Raw genomic sequence first — 14,107 nt, 5'->3', positions numbered from 1 at the left:
GAAATTCCTAAGGTACAGCCCAGGTGTGCTGACTTCTTGCGCTGTGACATTTGCAATTTATCTAAATAAATAACTAATAAGTTAACTCACTAAATAGGAAGTTTTGAATGTACAACTTTTCTATGTTTTCTTCTTTGAGAGTTGTTGTAGATTTAGAGTCTAAATTAACAAATTGGTTTATCATGTTGTCAGTAGATTTTAGGGAATTTGGCTAATACCATGTCTTAGCTCAGGCTGCCAGAAAAAGTACCATAGACTGGGTAACCTCAACAATAGGAATTAATTTCTTACAATTCTGGGGGCTAGAAATCCAAGATTAAGGGTTGGTTTCCAGTGAGGTTCCTCTTTTTGACTTGCAGACAGCCATTTTGTCTTCTCGCTGTGTCCCCACATGAGAGAGAGGGAGGGAGGGAGGGAGAGAAATCTCTCTCAGGTCTTTTCTCATACGGCACTAATCCTACTATGGGGGACCCACCCTCATGGTCTCATCTAAACTTAATCACTCCCAATGATTCCATCTCTAAATCATCTCAGAGGTTAGAGCTTTAACATGAATTTTAGGGAAGCACAATTCAGTCCATAGCATACTATAAGTATGCAAGAATGAAATATCAGGATATAATAAAATTGAGGCTTATGTGATACACATTACTTATTATCCTGTTCTCTAACCTAAGAGGAATTTCTGAAATTCTGCATGTTCTTGCCTAGCACCTCTGAATCACGAAATCAGAGTAATGTGATGAGCTCCTTTTTCTTCATTTTTTAAAATAATTATAATAATCACTAGATGACCTAATAGAAACTTTTCATCCTGCTAATTTTTGATGGCCAGTGTTTTTGAAAAGATGAAGAGACACTGGTGAAGCTTGCCACTAATTATTAAAAAGAAATCCGGGAATTATCTGTGGCTTATAAATTAGCACAGCTAAAATGCACCAGGATAGCACTTGGTGATCATGAACTTGTTATGACTAATAACATGCAAACAGCCATCACTGTCTTTGTAGCCCGTTAAAAAGCATTATTTTATTGTTTGATGCTAACCCGAGAAAAAAAACAAGTTTTCCCTGTCAATTGGTCACAAACATATGTGGGCACAACCCCTTTGCCGATGCTGGCAGTTTTCAGAAAGTCATGGAGGCATTTCTGCAACTCTTCTTCCAGCTTCCATTTCACATTCCAGTTCTCTCCCACACTCTTCTGGATGTATTTCATCTCTCTGATCTGTTTCCTGAGAGCTTGTGCTACCTACAGAACATCCACAGTCATACTGCTCAAAGCATGCTGCTCACCCACTGTTTCAGAAAAGGAGGAAAGAAACTCTTTCTGATAAACATTCGTAAAGTACTTCATAAAGGAAATATGAAGAAAGGGAATAAATTAGGCCTGTGGGTGGGAGCATCACTGTGTGGCTCATTTAGTGTGAATTGTATGCTTTTAAAAGATTTGGGCACCTGGGTGGCTCAGTGGGTTAATGTCTGCCTTCAGCTCAGGTTATGATCCCAGGGTCCTGGGATCGAGCCCTGCATCAGGATCCCTGCTCAGTGGGGAGCTTGCTTCTCCTTCTCCCTTTCCCTCTGCCCCTCCCCACTGCTCATGCTCACTATCTCTCTCAAATAAATAAGTAAAATCTTAAAAAAAAAAAAAAGATTTGAGGTTGTATATGGTTTCCACCAGGGCTAATGGATAATGTACTTCTTTGGCTTATTATGAGTTTATTATTTTTTTAGATTTTATTTATTTATTTATTTATTTATTTATTTATTTGTCAGAGAGAGAGAGAGGGAGCACAGCAGGGGGAGTGGCAGGCAGAGGGAGAAGCAGGCTTCCTGCAGAGCAAGGAGCCCGATGCAGAATTAGATCCCAGGACCCTGGGATCATGACCTGAGCTAAAGGCAGACGCAACTGACTGAGCCACCGAGGCATCCCTATGAGTTTATTTTTAATTTCATAATAATGTCAGGATAATTTGCTAAGATATATAGCACAAGCAGACATGGACTGCCAAGTAAACTTTTCAGGCCACAGTCTGAATGCCTGCTACACCCCTACTTAGCTCAGAAAATTTACTCTCTCCTGATTTTAGTTTCCTAATGAGTGAAAATTAACTCATGATGGTTTAGTGAGGCTATGCAAAATAAAGACTTAACTCTTATGCTTAATTCAATTAAAAAGGCACAAGTATTTTTAAGCACAAGTATAAATAAAGAAATCCAAAATAAGTCCTGTGTCTACTAGAGAAGATCTGAAATTATATTAACATGCAATGCCATAAATGGTTTTCTTAGCTCTATTTTGTTTAATAGTCTTAACTTCATACAAAGGGACATATGTTCTTTTAAAAATACATTTTATAAATTTATGAGCAATTATTTAGTTAGAGAAGTTAGTGTTTGGTTCTTCTAAATGACCCCCTAAAAATACATGGTACCCTAGAAGGAGATCAGCAATCGTACTTAAACGTACACACACACACACACACACGTGCGCGCTGTCACTGAGACTCTAGCGTTCAGCATTAGGAGGAAATGTCATGGATGGAAGGCTCTCCTTTCCCTAGAAATCACCCTCCACTTGGTGAATTTCTCTTTGAGTCCCAAGGCCATAGACAGGGCCATTGCTCCAGGCTCTTCAAATCTGCATACACTTTCTTTAAAGTGCCTTGAGTTCAGATTAATAACATCTTTCCTCTGGTCTTGGCCCATTGAGGGCTAGCTAAAACTTTTTAAAATAGTCATTCATACCATAGGAGAACATGAAAAGCATAAATCTTGACAGCATATCAGGATTCCAGGTTTTACTATTGCTAGCTTAAAAATTTCAGTGTGTGTGTGTGTGTGTGTGTGTGTGTGTGTGTGTGTGTGTGTGTGTATACACATACTTGCTGGCTAGGAGAGAAACATACACAGATTGACCTACTTGGTTACTTGTATACCCTGATTTTCTCACTCACTAATCAACAGACTTCTCTTATAAATATGATATTTCCGTTGTATGGTCCCCCTGAAATAAATACCAGTGGTTCTCATGGTAAAGACTAAAAATGGTCTTTGGCCAAGTTCAACCCGCACCCTTGGGTCCCATGATTGCTTTAGGGACACACCTGTTCCTAAGACAGTACAGCTGTTCATTTTACTATGTGTAAAGCAAGTACTTATTGCTTTAGCTAGCTAATTAAAGTCTTTCAAAAATAACGTTACCTTTTAAAACTGTCTCTTCATGTCTTTTGATTACTATTCCAGACTCTTCAGATATAACACTTCCTAAAATAAATAAAATTCTTCACGTCCTAATACATGTTTGAAATCATTAATATGTACAGATTTGAAAGATTTGTCATTACAGATTCAGGTTTTTTTCTTAAGTTATTTTAGTATTAAATTATATAATGTATTCTTCATCAGAAACATTTTTTTACTATTTTACCAGTGGTGTACTTGGACTTAATTTGGAATTTCTCCTAAGAGATGAGATCCATATGCCTGCAGAATTGATGTCAGAAATGGCATCGTGTGGCTTGGGGTGATCTTGTGGTACCCTATCATCAAGGAAAGATTCACTGCTCAGGCTTGACCACAGCATTTTTTTTTTTTTTTTTGGACATTCGGAATTGCTCCTTCTTCTCTAATGTTTTTCTGACTCTTCACAGAGCTTGGTATTATTTACTCTGAGACCAGCTAAGAATAAACATTTGTGCAAATAATTTTTAAAGGTGTAATGTGTGTTGCTGAGATAAAAGTGGTTATCGATTAAATTCTTCACTCTAATCATCTTTATCTAGTGCTGTCAGCTGCTTTCATATTGACTCAGAATCCCACATGGTATAGGAGAAAGTAAACACACATACACACACACACACACACACACACACACACACACACATAAACTTATTCTTAGACCTCAGATAACATTGCCACAAGAAGTGCATATTAAGTCAACATTTGAACTTTAAATTCTTACAACTTCTAGAATCTTCACATCTTTCCATAATATTTAAGGTAGCCTACACTGACCTTAAAATGTATGGTGTTACAATTAATGGTCATTTATAAAGGATTCACTATACATAATAGCAATTTTAGAAAACAAAGTTACATGTTAATCATTAATAGCAGACGCAAGCATCATAACCAAGAAGGAAGGCACCTGTAGAAAATTCCTGAAATTGTTATTGGAAGCAGATTCAGAGGATATGTCCAGTTTGCTACTGATGCAAGAGATCACCATTTGGAACAAAATGGAAAAGTAACTCAGACTTTACCATCTGGTTAATTCAGAGTCAGATCTGAAAGTTTGGTTTTATCTAGGAATTAGTGTCCCTGCTTATGAATGGACTAGAATTGGTACAAATTTTTACTTTTAGCCTAAGAATGTGTATAACTTTCCTCCAGAACCAAAGCAGTATTCCAGTATTTTTTCTAAATTATTTACCTGGGTTTCCTTAGTAACCATGCTTCTTATATTCTACTCAGACACTCTTGTATGTCATTCACTCATTCAGTATTCACCCATCAAACATTTTTGAGGCTATGATATGCAAGAACTAGGCTGAGGAAATGTAGAATTATAATGGTCATTCCTTTCAAGAAGCTCCTGAAGTAGTGAGGGAGAGAAACCCATACACAAGGTGCTTAGATCATTGTGCTTTAAAATAATGCTGGTTACTTGTCACACAAAATCTCAATAGCACAGACCTTTATCATTCATGCACAGATGGTTGGCCAGGATTCTCCTGACTTAGGCTGGGTGCTGCTGAGATTGGCGCCAAGCTCTATAGGTGTCCATGTCTTTTCCATTATGTCTCTTACCCTCCTTACACTAATGGCTACCCAAGGCATGTTCTCAAAACAAAAAACAGTAGGGCAAGCAAGCAAGCCCAAACTTGCAACACAAATTAAGCCTCTGCATCTGTCATGTCCACTGATATTCCATTGGCCAAAACAAATCCTATGGCCAAACCCAAAGTCAGGAGGCCAACAGGACATTCTATCTGGGAGACCATGACATGAGTTGGAACTTATGATCTAATATAGAGAGGAAATGAAGAATTGAGAAAAATAAATGATCCAATCTACCATCTGAGGTGTAAAAAGTGCATGCTCAAATAAAGGGAAAATCATGTCAGACAGCCTATCTTCTTTTTTTAAATTATTTTTTATCCTCCAAACAAGCTTTTTCAATCAGGCAAATCTGCAATTCTTAATGCCCATCAATAGTTAAAGCCAATATTTGCAGAAACTCACTCACATGGAAAATGACCAGTTAATGACAAAACAATGACAACAGTAACAATAAAAGTCTCCCCACGTTAAGGATCTTTTCTCCAATTTTTCAAAAATGAGCTGGGGTAAATCATTTTCATTCTTACACACGTTCTTTATAACCATTAAAGAAAAGTTTTCCAAGTTTATTTTTTTGTCCATAGAACAACCATGAGCAAAACCAACTTTTGCTTGGGAAAAAACCTACACATACCTATATTTAAACTTCTAAAATGACATCCACATACTCTAGTATTTCCCAAAATGAGTTCTAGGAAATTCTACTACTATTACTATGTGCTCTCTGAAATGAGGTTATCAGTGGAGTAAATTTAATACTATATAACACTGTTATGGTTTGAATTGTCCCCTCCCCAAAATAAGATATATCAAAGTCCTAGACTTCAGTCCCTAAGAATGTGATCTTATTGGGAATAGGATCTTTACAAAGATAACCAAGTTTAAATGAGGTCATTATAATGACCCCTAATCCAATAAACCTACAATATATCCATATAAAACGGGGAAATTTGGACACAGAGACAGACATGCACAGAGGGAAGATGATGTGAAGACACAAGCATGCAGACTGCAGTGATGCATCTACAAGCCAAGGAAGGCTGAATATTGCCAGAAAACACCATGAGCTAGAAGAAGTGAGATGGATTCTCCTCCTAGAGCTTTCAGAGAGGTCATGGCCTTGCCAACACCTTGATTTCAGATTTTTAACCTCTAGAACTATGAGATGTTAAATTTATGTTGCTTTAAGCCACCCAGTTTGTGGTACTTTGTTACAGTAGCTCTAGGAAACTAAAACCAACTCTGTATAGTGATCACAACATACATCAACAGAGTAAAGTTATTGAGGTGTCCTATAGTAAAGACCTTGTTTAGGTTTATATAATATAATTTTTCCCAAACTCAATTTTCTATGTGTCTCTTTCTACACATAACACTTGTTCATACCCTGTAGAACTTACTTTCCATGAAACACATCTGAAAATGCCAGTATAGCCAACAGAGGTGATTATCTACAGGGAAAACTGAAAAGTGAAGATGATGGGAACAGCCACCCCATCAGGAATAAGATAACATTCGTGAATGCAACACAAAGTCTTGAACAGGTTACACTCTTTGCCTAGCCTTGTGTTGCATTGATTTAATTTCACTGATGGTTATTGACACTGCATATAATTAACAAACCTGGTTAAAACACCACTTTCCCCATTTGATGGTCTTCAACATGCACCACAATGGAATAAAGGTCAATACCATATATATTTCTGCCTTTTTTTTGTTTTTTTTTATTTTTTTATTCCCATATAATGTATTATTTTATTTCTGCTTCTTTTTGCAATAAGTGCTTCAGGCAGTCAGAAATGCTTTAAGTACTTCTTTTACCACATTGCCAAATCAAAATGATCCTTTGTCAGACTGAAACCATGTCATTGCAAAGTGAGATGCATACTGGAAGAACTATCTTGAAACACCAAAGGACCTGTCATGTTTCTTTTGCCCTGGAAACATTCCCTGTACAAACACAGAGAGAACAAGGATGCAAATTTCAAAAGCATTTTTAATTATGTGAAAGAAGAACTTTTGAGGAGAGAATGTTGAATCCAGAATTACTGGTATTTCCCAGCCTCAGGCAAGAAGAAGAGAGAGACTTTGAAAATAAGTTTTCTGGAGAATAAGAAATAAATGATTTGCCCTTCCCCTTTCCATGGGAGTTTGGGTGGACAGAGACACATGTTTATATCTCCTTATATAAACTGGGATTTCTTCAAGAGCAAATACTAGAATTTGATTCTCCATATTGGGTTTGATGACAAGCATGGGAAGAATAGTGGGGAGATGTCAGGAGTGCCCAGAAAGGTGTAAGAAGACAAAGAGAGCCTAAACTACCTCAAAACACAGTGTGGCCTCGAAGGGGTGCCCAAGTTCCTATGTGCCCACCCTGGATTCCAGACACTATCTAGGAGCTGAAGTTGCCATATCATGGGAAAGCAGAGTGATGTAACTTCACAGATAAGAGGACTCCCATTTCCCCTGTTGACTCCCGTGACTATATCAGTTCAGCCTAAGATGAAAAGGGGAGGAAGATCCAAGATTGAACTTGATCACACATCGGGTTAAATGAGACTTCCTTTGACAGAAAATAAATACAAACATACAAAAAAAAGAAAAGAAAACCTTAAATGAATTCAATATATAATAATGAGATTTCACTTTTTGATACAGCCAAGTTCTAATGAACTATTTTTTTCTTGCCACAGTAAAACAAAATAGCCTAGAGCATAAAAGTCCAACATGGAACCTGATAACAAAAGTTGCCAGACAAATTTAGTGTATCATCAAGGTGTATTCCACTTCTAACTCTGGGGTCATCAGCAAGTGACAGAAATTCTCTAAATCTCAGCTTCCTACTCTTGAGAATGATCATGATAGTATGTATCTCATAGGATTGTTGTGAAGATTAAGTAAAACCCAGCATGGGAACCAAGTAGCACAGTGCCTGGCAGGAAAGTCAGTAGGTGTCTGGGATACAGGTGAACATCACCATCACACTCAACATCAGGTGTGTGCTAAGCAAGTAAATTCTGTGTCCCCCCACCTATACCCACCCACAAAGAAAACATTTCTTAGGATGCAGGGCCAGATGTCTATATTTTAACAACCTCAGTGACCCTAATGTGCACTAACATTTGAAAACTTTGGATAATAAACTCAATTATAATTAGCTTCAAAAAATCTACCAGTGATTATAGGATTTAGTCATTTGACTAAATATAACATCCTTGTATTATCTTCTTAATACCTGTTCACATTGTACTGGTAGCCCCTTTTTACTTCATATAGATTATATGTGGGTTTTTTTTTTTCTTAATCAGCATCATCAGAGATTTACCTATCTGTTAGGCTTCTCTTCATTATGGTTTAAATTGTATTGATTTCTGCTCTCATTCAATATGAGTTGCTTCACAGTTTGGGGTTTAATTGCAGGTTCTTTTTCAAATCTCTTGAAATGGATGTTTGATCCTTAATTTTCAGCTTTTCATTTTTCTAATATATTTTGTAAAGCTCTACATTTTTCTTTGAGTACAATTTAAAATTCCAATAGCAACAGTATCTTTCCCAGTGCTCAGGTTATAACAGATGTTAAAATCAGAGGGGAAAGTGTTGTGGGAAATGTTTTTAATTTCCATCTGCCATAAGGAAAAAAAAATTTTTTAAAGATTTTATTTATTTGACAGAGAGAGACACAGCGAGAGAGGGAACACAAGCAGGGGGAGTGGGAGAGGGAGAAACAGACTTCCCACAGAGTAGGGAGCCCGATGTGGGGCTCGATCCCAGGACCCTGGGACCATGACCTGAGCCGAAGGCAGACAGTTCACTGACTGAGCCACCCAGGTGCCCCCATAAGGAAACATTTTTTAATATTATCTCTGATTATAGCATTCATAAATAAAATCTAATATATAATTTAAATCTTTGAACTTCACTGGATAAGAATATTTTAAAATAATAAAGGAAATAGTTAGGAACCATACAAAATAAAAGCAATATAAGTAAAGCATTAGTAATTTGACAACAAATTGATAATCAATTTTAACAAGTTATCTTTTATTAAAATGTAGCCTTTCTCGTATTGGGTTAAAAAGAATCTAATTTTTAAAAATGATCTACTTTTATACCACTTACTAGAGATTCAAATTACCCAAACTGACTCACAAAAAAATAGAAAATCTAAAGAGCCCTGTATCCATTAAAGAAATTAAAATTATTAGGGCCCCTGGGTGGCTCAATCAGTAAGCGTCCAACTCTTGATTTTGGCTCAGGTCATGATCTCAAGGTTGTGAGATCAAGCACTAGGTCAGGCTCCATGTTGGGTATGGAGCCTTAAGATTCTCTCTCTCTCTCTGCCCCTTCCCCCTTCCTCTCTTAAAAAAAAAAAAAGAAGTTAAAATTATTATTATACAACTTCCCATATACAAACCCTACTCCCACATAATTGGAATGTTGAATTCTATCAAGCAGTTAAAGAAGAAACAATAACAATTGTATGCAAACTCTTTCAGAGGAGGAACTCTAGAACTCATCTTATGAGGCCACTATAACCTAGATGCTAAAACCAGGCAAAGTCAATATAAGAAAAGAAAATTACAGACAAATATCGTTCATGTATATAAGTACAAAATCATTTTAAAAATTAGAAAAGGAATATTAAGTATTACATGGAAAGATAATACACTGTGATCAATATTGGTATGTGCCAGAAATGCAAACACTTCCTGAAATCAATCGATATCTTTCACTCTTTTAATAGAGGGAGAAATCATATGATTATTACAGTTGAACCATAAAAAGCATTTGATAAAACACAATATTCATTTATGAAAACAACTCTTAAAAATTTAGGAATAGGATCTCAAACTGATGAAGGACACCAATGAAAATCATTCAGAAAATATAATTTTTGAAGGTTAAGATATTGAATACTTTCCTCAGAAGATTGAGAATAAGACAAAGATATCCTTTCTCACGAATTCTATTCAGTATTCTGCTTATTCTACTTAAAGTTCTGACTTGTGTAATATAACTAGAAAATAAAGTAAAATCATAAAAATTGGTAAAGAATAAGAAACAAAGATAATGTACCTGGAAACTCCTAAGAAATCTGTGAGAAAACAACTATAACTAAGTGAACTCAGTGATGTTTCAGGATAAATATTTAATAGGCAAATATGTGTATGTATGGGCATGTGTGTGTAAACATATAAATTATATATATATAATATATATAGAGATTATATATATATATGCACACTTACATTATATCCATATATATTAAGAATGAGCAAGTACAAAATGAAATACAAAAATATCACTTACAGTACCATCAAAAACCATCACATACTCAGGGATAAAACTGGCAAAGTATATAACCAGATCTCTACACTGAAAATTAAATATTGCTGAGAGAAATTAAAAGATACCTAAATAAATGGAATGGTAAACTATGTTTTTTATGATTGCAGGAGTCAATTTTGCTAAGATGTCAGTTCTCCTTAATTAACCTATAGATTTGACACATCCCAATAAAAATCCTAGAAGTCAGACATTTTTTCTAGAACTTGATGAGACAATTTCAAAATGCATTTGGAATGAAAAGGCCTAAGACTATCCAAACTCTCTTGAAAAGACAGAACCAAATTGGAATGGGTACCCTTTCTAATTTGAGGATTTATTATAACTGACAACAATCAAGACGGACAATAGACAATAGTCTATGGAACAGAACAGAAGGCAAATGATTCATACATATGAATTAGTAATTTTTGACAAGGTCACCAAAGTCCTCTTTCACAAGCTTATTGGTAATTTCGATGAGAAAAGTAAAATGTCTTTAATAAATAGTTTTAAAGTGACTGGATATCTATAGGGAAAACGATGAACCTCAATCCCTACCTCACACTATTCAAATACCAATTTAAGATGGACGTGACTTTGAAATAGGCCAACATTTCTTTTATAAAGCACTGTAAGCAAATTATAAGAAGAAATAATTTGGACTTCATCAAATTTAAAACTTTGCTCATCAAAAAAGCACCATCAAAAAATTAAAAAGGAAATAAATAAAAATGGAAAGCCACAAACTGGGAATAAATTAGTGATGTGGTGAAGCTGGATGTTCTTAGCTCACAAGAACCTACTAGAACAGGCAAAAATAAGACAATGTTAGAAATCAGATCAGTGGTTGGTTCTGGGGCATTGGCAGCTGGAGAATGGCATAAGGGAAATTTCTGGGGGTCAGAAAATTTGTGTATCTTAATGTGCCTTTGTCAAAACTGAAAGAACATTATAAGTAACATATGAACATTTCATTATGTTTCAGTATAGTTCAGTATACCAGTTAATTGCAAAAAATAAAATGCTAAAACTGCTCTGAAAACTGTAGGAGAATATTAAGCTTCTTTCATTAACATTGGACTTATCACAAAAATTAAAGAAAACCATTTTCCACTTTCTGGACTTACATAAATATTATAAACAAAATAACAATCTGAGATGAAGTCTTGGTCATAAACATGGAACAATTTCTATTATATAGAATTCTCACTGTCAACGCAAGGAACAGTAAACTCAATTTTAAAAAAATTTCTGGCAAAGGATATATATAAATGACTATATAAAATAGATATTTTAATTGGAATATATATTGGTAAGGAACTTCTGGAAATCAATTTGGCATTGTCTGATTCTTAAAAGAATTTATGGCATTTAGTCTAATGATTCAGATTTTAGTGCCCAGCATAAGTTAATAATTAAGGATATTAAAGTGATCCAAAACTTATATATAAAAATAAAGTAAGCCCTATGACTCAATATGAAATGACTGAATTAGTCAGTAAATTGAACTAAAAGTTGATTATTTTACTGAAGCCGAATTTATATTAGACAAAATTTGGCTTAACTTTAATATTCATCAAGTAGATAATTATTAAATAAAATATGGGATAGCTATACAGTGGAATATTATGTATTCATTAAAAATCATACCCCCAAGGAATATTTAACAGCATCTGAAAATTCTTATACAATAATAAGTACAATATAGATGGTTCAATACTTTGTATTTAGTATAATCACAATTGTATGTGAATATATTTGCATATTAAGATACAGTTACTTTAACAAAGATGCTCTCTGTAAGGTATAATAGAAGTTAAGTTTATTTTATTTGTTTTTAATGATTTCCTGTATATGCTAGAGTGAACATGACTTACTTGGAAATGCAGATAAAACTCAGTCAGCAGTCATTTTTTTTGTTAAAAGAAAGGAAAAGAGAAAATTAATTAATTAATTGCTGGGGGATTAAAAAATGTGGCTTTTTAAATTTTTCTTATTTTTAAGTCCTGCCAAGTGATTGAAGAAACGCAAGCATTCCAATTCATAGTAGCCATTGAACAGATGGATCTGGCAACTGAATTTATTGCTGTTGCCACATTATAATAAAATAAATTTTAACAAATTTCAGTACCATCATAGAAATGAAGTCACAATTCCTGAAGATTTCCACACATTTTGATGAGTATAAATCATGCTTTGTTTCATTGCTGGTATAACTGAATTATACAGATATCAGAATGTATCTGAATGTGCAAATATCTGCTTCCTCCGTGTGGCCCCATTTCCAAAGCTGCTGAAATTGAAGGCTGACCACTGCAATATCCTAATATTAGGGAAATTTAGAGATAAGAATATAAGGTTTGGGATGATCTTGAAACACCTCATTATTATCTGAGTAATATCTGGTTCTGTTTAATTCCTTGACACTTCATATAACTGTCAAAAACAAGGCAAATTTTCAGTTTGTTTCCTGAGATTAAGAATTCCTCATATCAGTGAGATCATATGATACATGTCTTTCTCTGATTGACTTATTTCAGTCAGCATAACACCCTCCAGTTCCATCCACGTTGTTGCTGGAGTGGTGGGGGGTGGGAGGGATGGGGTTGCTGGGTGATAGACATTGGGGAGGGTATGTGCTATCGTGAGTGCTGTGAATTGTGTAAGACTGATGAATCACAGACCTGTACCTCTGAAACAAAAAATACATTATATGTTAAAAAAAAAAAAAAAAAGAAGATAGCAGGAAGGGAAAAATGAAGGGGGGGAATCAGAGGGGGAGACGAACCATGAGAGACTATGGACTCTGAGAAACAAGCTGAGGCTTCTAGAGGGGAGGGGGTGGGGGTATGGGTTAGCCTGGTGATGGGTATTAAAGAGGGCACGTTCTGCATGGAGCACTGGGTGTTATATGCAAACAATGAATCATGGAACACTACATCAAATAAATAAATAAATAAATAAATAAATAACAAAACAAACAAAAAAAACAAGGCGAATTGTAACGATGGGGTGAACCTAGCATCCAAACTGAGATGAATACTCAGTAATAAATTCCATACTCCAGAGTGTATAGTAAGTTTCTCAAATACGAGATTCTTGTGGATTTATTCATTAATGCTTAATTTTAGACCAATGGCTCTGGTCCTGGGACTAAATAATATTTAGTGAACTGTTTATTAGCTCAGTGTTAATATTAAAATTCCATGTTTTGAATTGATACGTAATAACTGTTAAATATAGAGCAGAGAATGGGACTTTCTTGCTCTTTCAAAAACGTACTGCAGCCCAGAGCAATGGGTGATGGGTGAAAAGCACCATGAAATTCTAAAGATCAGGCTGGATGATTAATTCAAGAGAAGTCTTTGAAGGTCTTTCATAGGAAAAGGGGAGGAAGGAGGGATTGCCTCCCCTCCCAAGCATGATGAAAGAGGAGAGGCAAGAGAACTACTCATAGAATTTGGATTGTTTGCCAGATCAGGAGATTGACCTCTCATCCTGCCCACGCTGATGGAGCCGTGCAATCATGGAGTCCTGCCTGGCTGGTACCACAGCCGTATGCGAGAGAGTTTGGGGGAAGCTTGAGTCTAGAGATGCAGTGGTTTCTGTTTCCACTATGATAAATCTGAGGGCAGGATGCAAGATACAGGCTACAGCTGTTCATGATAGCCAAATAAGAAGATAAAGGTCAACAACTAGATGAGATACATTTCCACATTTGATGAGACAACAAAGTTTGGATCTTTTAATGAACCAGCTTCAGTAATAAATTTAATTTAAACAAATGTTTTACATAAATAGTGACTTTCCTGATCACACTTCGGGAAAAAAAACAATTGAATACTCTTGCCATAAGAAAATCTCAGTTAAATATTTAAAGTTATTTTGTAAAAAAAAAAAAAAATAAGTAAATAAAGTTCTTTTCAACAGTA

The 14,107-nt window shown here is 35.3% G+C and overlaps 1 protein-coding gene across 2 annotated transcripts in view; it reads left to right on the top strand.

The window, feature by feature from the left end:
• DOK6 (docking protein 6) overlaps positions 1-14,107 on the top strand; it is a 368,967-nt gene that overhangs the window by 205,584 nt on the left and 149,276 nt on the right. The gene's annotated exons all lie outside the window — the stretch shown is intronic.

The sequence above is a fragment of the Callorhinus ursinus genome, unplaced genomic scaffold, assembly GCF_003265705.2.
Source record: "Callorhinus ursinus isolate GAN/ISIS: 27379988/994484 unplaced genomic scaffold, GSC_fseal_2.0 scaffold11, whole genome shotgun sequence".
In the NCBI taxonomy this organism is placed as follows: domain Eukaryota; kingdom Metazoa; phylum Chordata; class Mammalia; order Carnivora; family Otariidae; genus Callorhinus; species Callorhinus ursinus.
The sequence above is the reverse complement of the archived record's forward strand: the minus strand, read 5'-3'. Positions and strand labels throughout refer to the sequence as shown.